The sequence below is a fragment of the Acinonyx jubatus genome, chromosome D1 (genome assembly GCF_027475565.1).
Source record: "Acinonyx jubatus isolate Ajub_Pintada_27869175 chromosome D1, VMU_Ajub_asm_v1.0, whole genome shotgun sequence".
Lineage (NCBI taxonomy): Eukaryota > Metazoa > Chordata > Mammalia > Carnivora > Felidae > Acinonyx > Acinonyx jubatus.
In genome coordinates, this window is record NC_069390.1 from 68,261,248 (window position 1) to 68,280,407 (window position 19,160).

General features: G+C 35.0%; 1 protein-coding gene across 2 annotated transcripts in view; it reads left to right on the plus strand.

The window, feature by feature from the left end:
* The window catches only part of TMEM135 (transmembrane protein 135), a 252,596-nt gene that overhangs the window by 73,506 nt on the left and 159,930 nt on the right, over positions 1 to 19,160 (plus strand). The gene's annotated exons all lie outside the window — the stretch shown is intronic.

Consider the following 19,160-nt stretch of genomic DNA (forward strand, 5'->3'; position numbering starts at 1 on the left):
GTAGGTTATATTCTCCTGTGTTCTCCTATGGAACTTTATGATACTGTAGGAGCAGTGTCCTTTCCTTTTGCATTCCTCCCTCTTTTCCCCCTTCCTTCCTTCCTTCCTTCCTTCCTTCCTTCCTTCCTTCCTTCCTTCCTTCCTTCCTTCCTTCCTTCCTTCCTTTCTTTCTTTCTTTCTTTCTTTCTTTCTTTCTTTCTTTCTTTCTTTCTTTCTTTCTTTCTTTCTTTTTTCCTTTCCTCTTCTGCTTCTTTTCTCTGTTATTACCCTGGCAAGCTCTTTCAGAGCTGAGATTTTGTTTTGTCATATTTGTATTCTAATGAGCTAGATCTTGAGACAGTCTTTTGAAAGAGTATTCTGGGAGACTGAACAGTAAGTAAATAGGTCCCTAGATGGGAACAAACTTGGTACATTTGATTTGTAGCCAAGGTGACTTTATGGCTGTACAGAATGGTATGAAATGGGACTGGGCAAATAGGCAAAGGACAGTTCATTTTTAGGATTTTGTTGGGTATGGTAAGTTTAGATTTTATGTTTAATAGAAAATCTTTGAAGATTTTTAAACAAAAGAGTGATATGGTATGATTTGCCTTTTCAAACAGTTACTCTAGCTGATTTGGGAAGAAGAGACTGTAGGGAAGATGGGTAACAGTATTGGAAGCCTTGGGGCCAGTTCTCAGGCTATTATAAGAGATTATAAGAGCTCCAGAAAATTTAAATGTCATATAAAATTGATTTGATTAAACTTTACAGATAGTTTATTTTAGTTAGCCTCTAAAATTTATACTAATGTATTTTACTCTTTTACCAAAGCAAAATTTGTAGTAAGCATGTGGAACCTATACTTTCTCTCTTGGTGATCTTCTTACCCACCCTGTCTCTTGTAGTGGTTGTTTTCAAGATAGTATGAAGAAACAGTATTGTAGTGCAGTCTGCTGTGAGGCATGCTCCAGGATATTTTTACTTGTGCTATCGAAAATATCCTAATTATCTCTGTAATAACATAACTTTCCCTGAATTGGATCCTGAAATATTTCTTGAGTGGAAGACAAAGGGGTGAATTGTAGCTAGCATGACATTAATTACCCATAATCTTGGGAGATCCAATGGGAATGTTAAGTCAGTCACCTTATGCAGGAGTCATGATGTAAAAGTTCCAGATGAAAGGTAACCATTTTATTTATTAATTAATTTTATTAATATTTTGTTTATTTATTAATATTTTAATTTTATTTCAGTTAGAAATTATCATTTACATTAGAATATATGAAATTGATTTGTAAATTTTAAAGTATTATAGAAATACAGAAAATTTTAATTCACAGGGTCAATAGAAATTTTTGATTGCTTTGGGGCGCCTGGGTGGCGCAGTCGGTTAAGCGTCCGACTTCAGCTCAGGTCACGATCTCGCGGTCCGTGAGTTCGAGCCCCGCGTCGGGCTCTGGGCTGGTGGCTCAGAGCCTGGAGCCTGCTTCCGATTCTGTGTCTCCCTCTCTCTCTGCCCCTCCCCCGTTCATGCTCTGTCTCTCTTTGTCTCAAAAATAAATTAAACGTTAAAAAAAATTAAAAAAAATTTTTTTTTGATTGCTTTGAAAAGTAAGTATAATTCATATCTTTATCACTAGGCTCTTGAAACTTAATTTTCGTGACTATCTCTTTTGAAGTCTGGACTACTGTGCTTATGTATATAAATGCAAATTTTTACATTTATGGCAGCATCAAAAATTTTTATCTTAATTTCACTTTAATAAGTATTTTTTTTTTCAACGTTTATTTATTTTTGGGACAGAGAGAGACAGAGCATGAACGGGGGAGGGGCAGAGAGAGAGGGAGACACAGAATCGGAAACAGGCTCCAGGCTCTGAGCCACCAGCCCAGAGCCCGACGCGGGGCTCGAACTCACGGACCGCGAGATCGTGACCTGGCTGAAGTCGGACACTTAACCGACTGCGCCACCCAGGCGCCCCAATAAGTATTTTTAAATATTTTACTTAACAGTGTTGATAATTAATTATACTTTCATTAAAAATGATAATTTAAATGACCATAATTAAGACAATTACATTATTTAACTTTCTAACAAAAAATTTAGTATACTGTATTCTTCAGCTTTTTTTTTGGTTTTTTTTTTTAAGAAGGAAATTTAGTCCTTGCTAACAGTATATAGATTTAGAAGTGCTATGGCTTTTTTGTTTTGCATGCAGCATGCTATATATATATATTTTTTTTTCCATGTACTACACTACACACACACACACACACACACACACACACACACTTGTGGGAGAAAGAGCCTCAGTGACTGCACTGTTATGAATCTGATGTTTTTAAAAAGACATGTTTTCCATTTTTGGTGTTAAAAATTGCTTATAAAATAATGTCCCATGCAGGATAGCCTGTACCTATTTGAAAGTACTGGAAAGGAAGCATTACATTTAAAGAAGGCTGGTTTTAATTACTAAGTAGGCATATATACAGTATGTGTTTATAAAATTTATGTTTGCATTCTGACTTCTTATTAGAGTAATTTATGATGGAAATAAAAGTCAACAGGAGAGGCAAACTAGTACAGGAAATGGTGAGAAATTGTGGAATTAGGGGGAATGATTAAGAATTGGGATCTATTACATTCTTATTAAGAACACACATACAAGTGTAGATAAAAAAGGCTAAGTTCATTTACGATATATTTATTAACAGCTTGAGCCTGGTAGAAAGTAACATTGATTGAGCAATTTTGGATTTTTTCCAACTCCTGTTTACTTTGTTAAAGCCATAACAAGGTAATCTGGTTCCTTTTGACTTAAATAAGACAAAGAATTCAATATTGGGGCACTGTTTATAGGTTGTTAGATATTTTAGTTTGGTGTCTGAGGATAATGTTTAGCATTGTGTTCAATTAGTGTGAATGAACTAGTTGAAGTGCCAGATTCTTAAATGTCTTACTTCAATTAATACAAAATACTAAGGGCTCCATTCATTCCAAGTTACTTGCTCCGGGGGTGCCAGCCACACAGTCTCCATAAGCAGGCTTTTCTGGGGACTAATCAAGACTCATGGCCTCCAGGTTTTGTGGCATGGCATTTCAGTATCTGAAGCATCACTTTTTCTTTTTATGAGCTTCTCTGTTTCGGTCCCCAGTTCTTTCTCCCATTTTAAGTTATGTATGGAATCAAATGAGTATGATACACTGATAGAGTTAGAAATGAGTATAATTTGGTAAAGCATACTGGAAAGTTATAACAATAAAAAAATAAACCCAAAGGAAACTTTATGCCAATTTAGGATATTGGCCTTCAGGAGATGAAATTTTCAGTGAAAGACAACAGTAATGTTTTTTCCTTCTGTGTTAGGACCAGATGGTAAAATGGTGAAGTAGACATTTTTTGTTTGCTACTCTCCTATCTTCTTTTTCAGCATCTCTGTTCCTATTTCTGTTTTTCTTCAGGTATCTATCTTTGTCAGCTATTTTTTAATAAGTTTCCTGTGTCCAGAGATATTTGCAACTTAATGCAAATATTTATTAATGAATGAAAAATCCTGAATGTCCAACAGAATACAGTAATGCAAATGTGGTTTCAGGCACTGTGAGAGGAAATGAAGATCTGTTTTGGAGGTGAGAGGGACTTTCAACATCTCTTAAATCTATGTAGGCAAATAAGTGCTCTGTTTGATCATGCTGGATCTAGAGTCTCCCTTTGGCTTTATTGTGTCTAGTCTCAGTTATTCTTTGAATGGGTTGGTTACATAGATAACAAAGATTGCTATAGATATAGTTGTATAGTGTCGTAAAACTCTTGGCTTCTAACCTTTTATAATTACCTGTTCAGAATATTAGAGCTGGAAAACAAGACCACAGCCCCTCTACACTTTGACGACACCTTTTTTCTTGGTCTTCATGGTGGGTGTGCATACATGTTAGCATGCATGATTGCACACGTGGCGTATGTGTGTATACACACTTCCTTCAGACCTTCTGCTCTGCTGACTAGATCTTTGCTCCAGCTGTTTCAAACTCTCTGAATACTCTTTTCCTTTCTTGTAGGTTTTGTTACTTACAATAAGACCATTTTTGGCAGAACAAGAATCTGTGATTTTTTTGTTGTTGTTTTGTTTTTTTGCTACCAAGAGAAGGCTAAGAAAATTGATTACTGAGTTACTATCACATGGTACCATTAAGTAGATAAACAGTAACCATTTATTGAAGAAATGAGTAACTTTACTTTGGAAATTTCTTTAGATATTTCATGATACTTGATAAACTTTCTTTTGTTAACCCTGAGAAAAATACTACTAGGAAATAATGAGAATTGCTGTCTGTTGCTTGTGGAGTGCTCATTAGTACAATCACTTAGGAAAAAATTTTGTACTTTTAAGTACAGTTTAATAGACACACATTTTACAACTCATTAATTCATTAAGTACGTGCTAGAGAAATTTTTACCTATGTGTACCAGGAGAAACGGTCAAGAATGTTTAGAACAGCGTGTTCATAATTATAAAAACTCAGTTCAACTTAAGGATCCACCAGCAATTGAAGATAAGTAAATCGTATATTCATCTCCTGTAATACTATATGGTATATCAGCTTCAAGTTGGTTCTGAGAAACATGCTGTTTCCTATTTGGAAATTAAGCTGCTTTAAGTTTGTTTGTCTTAGTATTACAGTTTAACATTGTTAATACCTGGGGCTTTTTTGCATCTTCTTACTTTCTGTTTTTGAATTAATAGCTTCTACTTTCCCTAAAAAGAAAAAAAAAAAACCAAACACAACTTATTAGTGGTATGGCTGTAGTTGAAAGAAACGGCAGAGTTTGTACTGTCAGCACAATTTATTTTTTGTTATACATGCTCTTTACTCTTTTTGTTATAAGTAGTATAAAATTGTTTACATTTTTTCTTTGGAAAAACTGAGCCTCAAGTTAATAAAATATAAATATTTGAGAAACTATTTTCATAATTCTCCAGACATCTAGGACCCTGAATATTTAAGAAGTGATAAATATGGAGTTTGCTCCAAGGCAAAGATCGTATTTTAACAAATTCTGAAGCAGGTTCTTCACTGGGCTAGATTTCTTTGAATGCAAGTAGCTGGATACCAACTTACAAGAGAGTTAAATTTCAGGGAGTCTGAAGAGTAGCAGTTCCAGGATTCTGTATGTCAAGAACTCAGGCTATTTAGATCTTTCTACTCTGCCATCTTTGGTTCATTGGCCTTTGGTTTTCATGCTTGTCAGTAAATCCCGTGATGATGATGATGATGATGATGATGATGATGATGATCGTGATGGTGGTGAAAGACATACAATTATTATTTCTATTTTTGGGGGGAGGACTTGGGTGAACAGGTTGGCAACTGGGATACAACTCTTTGAAAATAATATTCTATTGATATTTTGGAAATCATATGACTGAAATCCTGACATCATGGGAAAGGAAGGCCTTCCATATTCACAGTTCGTCTTTCTTTTTTTGCTCTTTCCTTCTTTACTGTTATTTTTCATGGCCTATAGAATAATTGGACTATGTATCTGGGTATTACAATCATTGTTAATAACTCTGGGTATTCTAGTATGGAATAAATAGCTGTTAGATGTTTTAAATGGGTTATTTTCATATTGTCATCTAATTTACCCATTTTTAGTATTTATTGAATTAATTTGGTTGTGTAAAAGGTGCTATTTCTAATTTATATGTTTTGTTAGAGTTTTTATTGTATTTTTTAACTTTGGTATATGACCTTCCATTTTCTTTGGTCTTTTTAGGTTGTACATATATGCTTTTAAAAATTAGACTTAATTTTCAGAGTATTTTTAGTTGTATAGAAACATTGAGCAGGAAGTACAGGTAGTTTTTATATTTTTCTCTTCTCCTTTTCCCTGTTACTAACATCTTGCATGAGTGTGGCATAGTTGTTACACTGGATGAACCCTATATTAATACATTGTTATTAACTAAATCTAAAACCTGTACATTAGGGTATTTGCATTGTACACTTTAATATATTACCAATATTAATGTATAATATGATGTATCCATCATTACATTGTCATATAGAATAGTTTCACTGCCCTAAAAATCCCCTGTAGAACAATTCTTAGCAACCGTTGATCTTTTTACCGTCTTTAAAGTTTTTTGCCTTTTCTAGAATGGGAAAGTTGTTGTTTATTCACTTTAGCCATTATTAGAATGTCATCTGAAAAAAAAGAGAGAAATTTGCTTTTTACTTTATAATCTGGATGCCTTTTATTTCTTTTGCTTGCATTATTGCACTGGCTAAGACTTACATGACAATATTGAATAGAAATTGAGCTGACGTCTTGCCTTGTTCCTAATCTTAGGACAAATGTATTCAATCTTTTCACCCTTAAATATGTGAGCTATAGTTTTTTTTTAGATGACCTTTTTTCCAGTTGAGGGAGTTCCTTTTGTTCCCTAGTTTTTATGAAAGTTTCTATTATCAGTAGCAGATGTTTGATTATGTCCAATGTTTTTCCTGTATCTATAGAGTTGATCATATGGTTGTCTTTTTCAGGTTAGTATGGTGAATTACATTGCTTGATGTTTGAATGTTAAATTAACCTTGCATCCTGGAATAAATCCCACTTGATTTATTATTCCTTTTGCATATTGTTGGATTCAATCTTTTCAAATTTTGTTAAGCATATTTATATTTTTGGGATGTAGTGGTCTGTAGTTTTCTTGTAATATCTTTGCCTGGTTTTATTATCAGGGTAACACTGCCTTAGAATGCGTTATGTAAATATGACCCCATTTCTTGTGTTGTATCACCATTGTGTAGTATCACCATTTAATGGTTAAGAAGACTCAGCTGAAAGATTGACTCGACTCTGTTGTTTTGAAGCAGAATGGAAATCTCACTCTAAATTTCAGCATTTGTGTTTTTATTTGTTTGTTATCCTTTGTTTTGACTTCAAGAAGATAGCATTGTGAGGGGGAAAACCCATGCTTTCCTAGTATTTTCTTAAGTTTCTTAAGGAAAAGCAGAACATAGCATATTATGTTATTTCATCATGTCGCACTGAATAGAACATGACAGAACATATATTTATAAAAATACACTCTTCTTTAGAGCCAGATGACTGCTATCAATTTGGAAACAAACCATCTGCTTATTGTTTAAATTCCTGGATAACTTACCAACCCACATCCATAAACAGAAGTAACATTCTTCATAACCTTAAAACCACTGTGAAGGTCCATTGTCTCCATATGTAATGAATGCATATTTCCTGTGTACTGAATGAAAACAGACTATGACATTTATGATGTCTACAAAGATCAAGTTGACTTCAGTCACGTGAAAGGCTAATGAATTATACTTTCAGCATTTAAAATTGTTATAATACAGTTTAGGACATATTTGTTCACACTTTGGTAAAACATATACCCCCAAACTATCAATAAATAAGCACTTATTCGACACAATCCAAACTACTTATTCATTAGCTCTTAATTCTTGGATTTGTTCACCTGTTTCTCAGATTCTCGGTTCTAGAGGTTTAATGATAAGCAAAACACAACCTACCGTCTAGTGAGAATTTTACATGAATTATCCTATTTACTATAAGAAGTATACAATAAAAATTATTTTAAGTATAATAATATAATAACTATTATTTATATTAAATATTATAAATTCTTGAAAGTACAGCAAGAATTAGAGATTACTCAAATTTCTGACTGGGGAAATGGCAGGTGGAAGCACAGGTACAAGAACACTCACCTGCATGTGAAGATGAGATTGGTAGTGCCCGTTTGCTGATTGCCCAGTTTGTATATAAACTACTTAGTTAAGTGCATTATCAGGAAAGTGGTTCTTCATTGGTGGTATATGTAGAATTTTGTGTGGAACGCAGAGTTTTCTTAACAAATTACTCTTCTTGGATCCCTAAGTCTTCCTATGAGTGTGAAATGTAGACTCTATTCATCTTATTTTTCCTAGATTATTCATGTGTTGAATTTATTGTCGGCTATAGTGTTATTGCTTATTTTCTTCTACTTTGGTTACCCTCTACCTCTGCCCTCAGTTATATGAATATAAGATAAAATTTATATCTAAAGCATATAAATGTCCTTTCAAAAATTTTTTTCATCAGTGTAGGACCCATGTTTTTCCTAATGGTTGGGAGGAATTAAATTACCAATTAATTCAGGACAGCTTTGGGGAGGGAGGCAGGTGTGTGTTCTTTTTTAAAAAACAGCTTTATATTTAATGAACTTCACCTGTTTTAAGGACAGAGTTTGATGAGTTATGACAGATGTTTATAGTCATGTGCCTACAACCATAATTAAGATGTAGAATTGTTCTCTCTCCTCTAAAAAGGCCCTCTTCCTCTTTTGCAGTCAGTTGCCTCCCCTCATGTCTCAGGCTCCAAGCAGTCACTAATCTGCTCTTTGTCACTACAATTTTGGCTCTTCTGCAATTCATATAAGTGGACATATGTTTTCATTTCTTTTCGCAAGATACCTAGGGATAGGATTTCTGGGTCTTATAGTAAGTGTATGTTTAACTTTATAGGAAACTGCCCAGCTGTTTTTTAAAGTGATTGTAGTATTTCCACAAGCAATGTGTGAGGGTTCCAGTAGCTCCATATTCCCACTGTAACTTGGTATTGTCATTCATTTTACTTTTAGCCTTTTGGTCCATGTGTAGTGTTATCTCATTGTGGTTTTAGTTTACATTTCCCTAACGATTATGATGTTGAACATTTTTTGTTGGCTTTTTGCCCAGTCACACATATATGTACGTGTGTATGTATGCGTGCATATATTGTGTATATGTATAGATATCTATTTTTCTTTTTGAAGTATCTGTTGAAATCTTTTGCTCATTTAAAAATTTTTTGGTTGTGTCTTATTTTTGAGTTGTAAGAGTTATTTATATATTCTGAATGCAAGTGCTTTGTTGGGTATATATTTGCAGATATTTTCTGAGTCTGTGGCTTGCTTTTTCATTTTCTCAAATGAGTCAAAGAGCAAAGGCTTTTAATTTTCATGAAGCATATTTTATCAATGTATTGTTATCTCATGCTACTTACCAAACAACTCAAAATTTAGTGGCTAAAAATGACAATAGTATTTACTTTGCATGAATCTGTAGTTTGGGAAGTGCTCACTCAAAATGGGCCATTTCTGTTCCACTTGACATGGCTGGTAAAGCTTGAAAGCTAAGGGCTGGAGTCCTCTGAATATTCACTCACATGAATGACAATTGGGCTTGGAGTAGTTGATTAGCTGTATGTTGGAATAGCTAGGACATCACTTTCTATTTCTGTGTAGTTTTTCTAGCATGGTTGCTTCAAAATAGTTGGCCTTCTTACATGCTGGCTCAGGGCTCTGAAGGCACATATACAAAGAAAGAACACCATACAGAAGCCATTTTGCCTTTTATGATTTAACCTTAAAAAAAGCATCTCTTCTGCCTCGTTAAATTACAGTTATAAGGGTAGTTTTAAAGGTCCCAGGTCCAAGGGGAGGGAACAAATGAAATATGTAGGAGAGTAGATGTCACATTTTAAGAAGCACCTGGGGTGTAGGATATATATTGGTGTGGCTATCTTTAGACAGTACAATCTGCCAGAATGAGTTTTTCTTTAATGTTTTGTTCTTTTTTTCCTGAATGTAACTTACTTTTGCCTAAATCAAGATTAGAAAGTGTGTATTTCCAGTGTTTTCTTCCAAAAGTTTGATGGTTTGAGCACCAACATTTAAGTCTGTGTTCCATTTTGAATTAGTTTTTGTATATGGAGTATGGTATGGGTCAAGGCTCACATATTTCTGTTTGGAAAGTCAATTGTTTCAGCTTCATTGGTTGAAAAGATTACCTTTTGTGCCATGTACCTTGGTACCTTTGTAGAAATCAACTGAACATAAGATGGAGGTCCATTTCTAGATTCTAACCTTATGCTAATACCATAGCATATATAGATTGTTGAAGCCTTTTAGTAAGTCTTCAAATCATGTAGGCTAAGTGTGCTTTTTTTTTTTTAACACTTTTTTTTGGCTATTTTGTGTTTATATTTTATTTTATTTATTTTTTTTTACATTTTGATATATATTGTATAGGCAGACTGTCAATTTCAACAAAAATACCAGGATTTGGTCTACAGGCCATATAGTTCAATGATCCTTGGTCTAAAGACATCAGTTCCTTCTATGATGAATGTTTAGTAGTGTAAACCACTATTTCTTAGCAAGCAGCATTACTCCAGTGTTACTTTTAAATTTGAGATCGGAAAGTCTTACCTTCAACCTTCTAGTTTGAAACAAACTTTGGAATTCATTCTATTTAACCCTAATGTTTTACATCTCCAAAAGAGTGTCTTTGAGTCTCAGACTCTACCAGGTGTCTTGCAGTTTTAGCCAGATGATACTGTTGTAGTTTGAAAATTAATGACTGAGCATAACATAGATGGAGGTACATTAAGTTTATTATGTTTTTTTTAAAGTTTATTTATTTATTTTGACAGAGCAAGGGAGACAGCCTGTGCAGGTGAGGGGCAGAGAGAGAGAGAGGAAGGGAGAGAATCTCAAGCAGGCCCTGTGCTGTCAGCACGGAGTCTGACGTGGTGCTTGATCCACGAAGCATGAGATCAAGACCTGAGCTGAAATCAAGGGTCGGACACTTAACTGACTGAGCCATCCAGGTGCCCCTGTTATGTATTTTCTACTATATAATATCGACTGTATAATATATAATATAACTGTATATTATACATATATATTATATATATAACAATATAATATCTACTATATTATAAATTTATGTTGGGGATAGTGAAACTCCCATCTTTTCTAGAAAGTAGACCCCAAATGTGCTAATTCACTACATATGCATTACACATGTACTTTGCTATGAGGAAAAGGTGTGTTATTTAAAGGCAAACATTTTTTTTCAATATATGAAATTTATTGTCAAATTGGTTTCCATACAACACCCAGTGCTCATCCCAAAAGGTGCCCTCCTCAATACCCATCACCCACCATCCCCTCCCTCCCACCCCCCATCAAACCTCAGTTTGTTCTCAGTTTTTAACAGTCTCTTATGCTTTGGCTTTCTCCCACTCTAACCTCTTTTTTTTTTTTTTCCTTCCCCTCCGCCATGGGTTTCTGTTAAGTTTCTCAGGATCCACATAAGAGTGAAACCATATGGTATCTGTCTTTCTCTGTATGGCTTATTTCACTTAGCATCACACTCTCCAGTTCCATCCACGTTGCTACAAAAGGCCATGTTTCATTCTTTCTCACTGCCATGTAGTATTCCATTGTGTATATAAACCACAATTTCTTTATCCATTCATCAGTTGATGGACATTTAGGCTCTTTCCACAATTTGGCTATTGTTGAGAGTGCTACTATAACCATTGGGGTACAAGTGCCCCTATGCATCAGTACTCCTGTATCCCTTGGATAAATTCCTAGCAGTGCTATTGCTGGGTCATAGGGTAGGTCTATTTTTAATTTTCTGAGGAACCTCCACACTGCTTTCCAGAGCGGCTGCACCAATTTGCATTCCCACCAGCAGTGCAAGAGGGTTCCCGTTTCTCCACATCCTCTCCAGCATCTATAGTCTCCTGATTTGTTCATTTTGGCCACTCTGACTGGCGTGAGGTGATATCTGAGTGTGGTTTTGATTTGTATTTCCCTGATAAGGAGCGACGTTGAACATCTTTTCATGTGCCTGTTGGCCATCCGGATGTCTTCTTTAGAGAAGTGTCTGTTCATGTTTTCTGCCCATTTCTTCACTGGGTTATTTGTTTTTCGGGTGTGGAGTTTGGTGAGCTCTTTATAGATTTTGGATACTAGCCCTTTGTCCGATATGTCATTTGCAAATATCTTTTCCCATTCCGTTGGTTGCCTTTTAGTTTTGTTGGTTGTTTCCTTTGCAGTGCAGAAGCTTTTTATCTTCATAAGGTCCCAGTAATTCACTTTTGCTTTTAATTCCCTTGCCTTTGGGGATGTGTCGAGTAAGAGATTGCTACGGCTGAGGTCAGAGAGGTCTTTTCCTGCTTTCTCCTCTAAGGTTTTGATGGTTTCCTGTCTCACATTCAGGTCCTTTATCCATTTTGAGTTTATTTTTGTGAATGGTGTGAGAAAGTGGTCTAGTGTCAACCTTCTGCATGTTGCTGTCCAGTTCTCCCAGCACCATTTGTTAAAGAGACTGTCTTTTTTCCATTGGATGTTCTTTCCTGCTTTGTCAAAGATGAGTTGGCCATACTTTTGTGGGTCTAGTTCTGGGGTTTCTATTCTATTCCATTGGTCTATGTGTCTGTTTTTGTGCCAATACCATGCTGTCTTGATGATGACAGCTTTGTAGTAGAGGCTAAAGTCTGGGATTGTGATGCCTCCTGCTTTGGTCTTCTTCTTCAAAATTACTTTGGCTATTCAGGGCCTTTTGTGGTTCCATATGAATTTTAGGATTGCTTGTTCTAGTTTCGAGAAGAATGCTGGTGCAATTTTGATTGGGATTGCATTGAATGTGTAGATAGCTTTGGGTAGTATTGACATTTTGACAATATTTATTCTTCCAATCCATGAGTAGGGAATGTCTTTCCATTTCTTTAAATCTTCTTCAATTACCTTCATAAGTTTTCTATAGTTTTCAGCATACAGATCTTTTACATCTTTGGTTAGATTTATTCCTAGGTATTTTATGCTTCTTGGTGCAATTGTGAATGGGATCAGTTTCTTTATTTGTCTTTCTGTTGCTTCATTATTAGTGTATAAGAATGCAACGGATTCTGTACATTGATTTTGTATCCTGCAACTTTTTTGAATTCATGTATCAATTCTAGCAGACTTTTGGTGGAGTCTATTGGATTTTCCATGTATAATATCATGTCATCTGCAAAAAGCGAAAGCTTGACTTCATCTTTGCCAATTTTGATGCCTTTGATTTCCTTTTGTTGTCTGATTGCTGATGCTAGAACTTCCAGCACTATGTTAAACAACAGCGGTGAGAGTGGGTATCCCTGTCGTGTGATTTCACTTTCTGTCGCTTCATTGTTGGTGTATAGGAATGCAACCAATTTTACTGCATTGATTTTATATCCTGCAGCTTTGCTGAATTCGTGAATCAATTCTAGCAGTTTTTTGGTGGAATCTTTTGGGTTTTCCGTATAGAGTATAATGTCATCTGTGAAGAGTGAAAGTTTGACCTCCTCCTGGCTGATTTGGATGCCTTTTATTTCTTTGTGTTGTCTGATTGTAGAGGCTAAGACTTCCAATACTATGTTGAATAACAGTGGTGAGAGTAGACATCCGTGTCTTAGTTCCTGACCTTAGGTGGAAAGCTGTCAGTTTTTCCCCATTGAGGATGATATTAGTTTTGGGTTGTTTATATATGGCTTTTATGATTTCGAGGTATGCTCCTTCTATCCCTGCTTTCTTGAGGGTTTGTATCAAGAAAGGATGCTGTATTTTGTCAAATGCTTTCTCTGCATCTATTGAGAGATTGTATGGTTCGTGTTGTTTCTTTTAGTTTTCCTAATTTTTATTTTGTGTTTTTATCATTACAAGGAAGGAAAGTAGCTGGTCTTGAAAACCTCAATGTTTAAATCTTTTTTCTTCTATGGCTAGGATAAACAGTTGGGGAATAAATTTTGCATATGATTTATGAAGGCTTTTGCTAAATTAATCTTTTTGAAATAATGTAAGTTTTCTATTTTCTAGTTATCCTTTCAAGAATTTTAGCATAAATAAATGACCATCTGGTGTAATGTGCTAATTGTGATTGATTGTTTTATATGTTATAATACATTTTTAATCATCATCTGATGTTATTTTTTTGTTTTTATTTTTTATTTTTTAAATTTTTTAATGTTTGCTTTTGAGAGAGAGACAGCACGAGCAGGGGAGGGACAGAGAGACAGGGAGATGGAGAAAATCTAAAGCAGGCTTCAGGCTCTGAGCTGTCAGCACACAGCCCAATGCAGGACTTCAACTCACGAACTGTGAGATCATGACCTGAGTTGAAGTCAGACACTCAACCAACTGAGCCACCCAGGTGCCCCCAGATATAGTTTTTAATTGCATTTTTAATTGCAATTGATGACTGATATTTAAGTTAGAGTGGAATTCTGAATTTTATTTTTTTTCTTTTTTTTTTTAACGTTTATTTTTGAGACAGAGAGAGAGCATGAATAGGGGAGGGGCAGAGAGAGAGGGAAACACAGAATCTGAAGCAGGCTCCAGGCTCTGAGCCATCAGCCCAGAGCCCAACGCAGGGCTCAAACTCAGGGACCGGGAGATCGTGACCTGAGTTGAAGTCGGACGCTTAACCAACTGAGCCACGCAGGCGCCCCTGAATTTTCTTTGTCATATTATTGGTAGTAAAATGATCATTTATTGAGCACTTTGAATTTTCCTTCAGTTATGTATCATTATTTTGCTAATGATGTAGTTGAGCTCAAAGAAGTGAAGTTGCTTGTCCAAGATCACACATCTTCCAAATGGCAAAGCTAGAACAGAACTCAACAATCTTTTTCTAAAGAAAAACCTGCTTCTAAACCTGCTTCCTTAATCTTTATGCTATATTGTTATATATTACACAAGGTGCTGGGAATACGTAAATAAAAAATTTAATTCATACCATCTAGGATCTCTCTGTTTAGGTGGTGAACCAGGACAATTAAGAGATAGTCATAGAACAGTAAGTGCCATGAGTCTTTGACATAGATTTTTGTGTTTTAAATTCATAGCTGACGTTAAAGCTCATTCATATTTGTCTTTTATTAGTCCAATTCTTATTTTTACATTAAAAAGATCAAAATTAGTATTTTTAAAACTCTTTCATTGCAAAAGTACTGTCCTAAGCTAGACTTTGGATTCACTATTTTCTATTTAGCTAGCTCTTTACTGAGCTTCTTGCAGATGTTAAAACCTGCATTGACCACCACGAGAAGATGGGTTGATAATAGCTGTTACCATTTTACAGAGGAGGTCAGAGCTTAGAGAGTTTAAGCTATCTGCCTAAGGTTGCCCAGATAGTAAATAGAGGGAATAAGGTAACTAGAATTCTAGTTGCTTGACTAATGGGAGACAACTGCCTGCTAACTACAATTGCTGTCATTATATTAATAAACCATATATTAAATTAATGCACTCAATTCTTTCTGTAATAAGATGCTTTAAAGCTTTTATATTGCTTTTCAAGGTAAAGTATATTAAATATGTATTTTTTTTAAAGTTTTTTTTGAGAGAGAGAATGTATACATGTGAGCTGGGGAGGGGCAGAGAGAGAGGGAGAGAGAATCCCAAGTAGGTTCTGTGATATCCATACAGAGCCTGAACTGTGAGATCATGACCTAAGCTGAATCAGGAGTTGGGAGCTTAGTTGACTGAGCCACTCAGGCATCCCAGTGTACATTTCTTCTTAATTTTGCTTATTTTCTGTTGGTTTATTGAATGAAAAATTATTAGACTTCAAGCGCATGAGTCTCTTGAATTTGGCTATCTTTCCTAGTAGGAGCTACTTACTATAGTACTGCTTGTGTTATAACATTTTTCATTGTTCCAAAATTCTATTTTAAATGTTTTATCTTTTAGTGTAACAAAAGTTGTTACTTTTTTTTTCCTTTTTATTATTACCAAACAGTATATGTGCATGTTGAATGTTAGAAAGTAAAGAAAAGGAAAACATCCAGAGACTACTACTGTTATCAACTCAGTATAAATCCTGGATCTTTTTAGATTTGAACACATACACATACAAACACAAGGATCCAGCCCAGAGCTTTGCATTTATTATGTAGATTTCATGTCTCCTAAGTCTCTTTTTATCTAACACTCTTTTAAAAAGCAGTCTCTCTTGGTACCCTATTTTTAAATAAGGACCTGTAGATTTTTTTCCTTTGCCACTGACAGAAAATGTTTAATGAGTGTTTTTGTAGTAATCATTTTAATTATCAAAACTCAAGGAGAGGGGAATTTCAAGGAAGAATTTGCTGGTGGTAAATTTATAAATGGTAAGAGTTAGCCCTGTATCTCATTGTTTTTTGACACTTGTTAGCCATTGTTTGGGTACAAGTAAATTAAAAGCAGTCTCTTTAGTAGAGGTCAAAAGAATGTTGTACACTCCAGCGCTTCCCTATAGAATCAAAGGAACCTGAGCTGAATTGACAGACTGCGGTTAGAATGAGCCATCCTTGAAATTGTTGGTGGGAAGAGCTGATGAAATAAATCAATTTAGTTGGAAACAAAAGATTGGATTTGGTATTCTTCTACTGGAGATAATGTAGAAAAGGAAGTAGATCTTCAAATTACCTCTGGTTTTTGAGACACGAGAAAGCAAATAGTTTGATCTGGTTTAGAGAAGTTTTTGCATATTTTATCACAAGTGCTTGCTGCCTCCACCTGTCACCTTTTGTTCCTCAAATATATACAGTAACTAACCTGACCTACATGAGTACCATTAATCACATCCCAGATTAAAGTTTAAAGAGAAACAGGAAGATGGAAGATGTAATTTAATGTATGTATCATGAAGAATAGAAAAAATACAAGTACATCACTGGTGTGAAATTTTTTTCCTTCAGTAGCAGTGTCTGTAAATAGATTTTTCAACATCTAGCTTTATATGCTTTAGTAAAATTCGTTTGTCAGCAAAGTTGTTCATTTAAAATCTGTTTTTTGTTTGGGTATGTGAATAACCCCTTTCCTTTCCTAATAATGGCCTATTGTAGTGAATTATGAATTTGGAATTATCTTCTTATTGTGATACATTCACAAAATTTAGCAGTGTTTTCTCTAAAAGATTTTTTATTTTCTAACTTAGCATGTAGATTATCAACCCCCAACCTCTGGGTGTGTGTTTAGGACTTTAAAACTAAAGATTGCTCTTCTAATTTAAAAAATGTTAGAAAAAATTTACTTTACTTTTATTTATAAATCATATGCTGTATTTTACCAATAAATGTTGAATTAAAAGTTACTTTTAAATTCATATCTGGTCTAGGGTTGCTCACTTTGCCTTGATAATTCCTAAAGTGTGAATCTTTTTAGCTTTCTAATTCTGTGACTGTGTAGATTTGTAACAACAAAGATGTATGATTTTCAGCCTTAGCTGGGCTTTTAGTGTTGCTTGGCAGTTCTGTCCCCTTCTGTTTTACTTTTACATTACATAGTCCCTTCCACCCCCCTCCCTCCTTCATTCAGTGTCTTTGTGATTCTCAGAAGATTATCCTGTCCTCTAGTTGCCTGGGGGAAGGGGGAGGGCTAAGGGCAGAGGGAGGGATAGGGAAAGCATGCTCCTCTATTTGTACCTTCTCCCTTTTAACACAGCGGATGGATAGCTGTGTGCTCTTGATCCTGTCTTCCACAGGAATCCCCTTCCATTTCCCTCCCTGTGTCTAAACTTCTTCCACCTTACTGACAAACTTCTACTTAGCCATTAAAAACTTGTTTAAATCTCTTCTATCCTAAAAGTATACTGTTTTCAGTTTTCTCTCAACTCTGTTCTTTCTACCAACAACTCATTCTCATTTCTTACCTTTATTGTCAAACTTTTTGAAAGAGTTTGCTTACACTGTTTGACTTTTATATCCTTTCATTCAGTCCTTGACTATATTCTTATGTGCACCACTCTATAGAAATTGTAAAGTATTTGACCTCTTTGCAAAATTGGACACTATTGATATACTTAAAATCAATCTTTAAAAGTTATGAAAAAAAGTTTTGATCAGGATTTATATGTAGTTTAAGCAAATAGTGTGCTGCGAAGCTAATGGAAAAAGAGTGGTATTCTTCTTCACCTCTTCTCATGCCTGATTTTCACAACCCAGAGGCAACCACATGCAAACTTTTATTTATTTCTTCTGTTGTTTACTTCCTTAAATCTAAATGATCTTGTATCTACTTATATTACCCTGATCTCACTGATTTTGCAACATTTTACCTAATAATAACCTTTGCAAATATATATATTTTAATGATCATGTGCACTTTCCTTTCTTTTGTCCTCCAGGTTTTCATCCCTCTTACCCTTTGGATTTCTTTAGATATTCATTCAGTTTTTAAATTTAGAATTGTCTTTTTTATTTTTTGGTTCATTTTTGGGGTTCCTAATTCTTAAAATGTGTGTTTTGTAGAACATCCTTTGTGTTATATTTTCTATTATTGAAGGTTGGAAATGCCTTTCTCTTATGCCAGGTTAAAAATTAGAAACACATGTTGAGCAGATGAATTTGCATCCTCTCGTTTTTTCAACCTTAGTCCCATGAAACCTTTTTCTCGGCCTCGGCCTCACTGGCTATCTTGTTTGTCTTTGCACATGCCAAGCATAATCTTACCTATTGGCCTTTGTATTTCTTGCCCCCTTGTACTGGAATACTTTCTCATGGACTGAATGAGAAATTCATATCAAACCCCTACCCCTCAGTGTCATGGTATCAGGAGGTGGGGTAAATCAGATTAGATGAGGAGCACTCATGGTGGAATCAGGGCACTTATACGAGTAGAGAAAGAACTTGCTTCTGTTTGTTTCCAGCCATCCAGGAACCAGGAAGCAAGTCCTTGCTAGACACTGAATCCTCCCTTATTTTTCTTCTAAGAGTTTTATAATTTTAGCTCTTATATTTAGGTCTTCGATCCCTTTTGAGTTAATTTTTGTATGTGGTATAAGGCAAAGGTGCAAATTCATTCTTTTGCATGTGGATATTAAAAAGATTGTCCTTTCCCCCACTGAATGATTTTGGTAGGCCATGTATGCAGGGGTTTTATTTTTGAGCTCTCTGTTCTATTTCATTGACCTATCTGTTTGTCTACGACTGTACCACACTGTTTGATTACTGTAGATTTGAAATAAGTTTTGAAATCAGGAAGTTTGAGTTCTCACTTTGTTCCTCTTTTTCAAGATTGTTTGGGGGTATTTGGAGACCCTTGGGTTCTGTATCAATTATAGAATGGATTTTTTTTATATTTCTGTAAAACAGTCATTGGGATTTTGGTAGGATTCACACTGATTCTATAGATCATTTTTGGTGGTATCGACATCTTAACATTTGTCTTCCAGTTCATGAACACAGGATGTCTTTCCATTTACTTATGGTTCTTTCATCTCTTTTAGCAGTGTTTTGTAGTTTTCAGTGAACAAGTCTTTTGCCTCTTTGGAACTGTTAATTTCATTTTAGGATTATTCA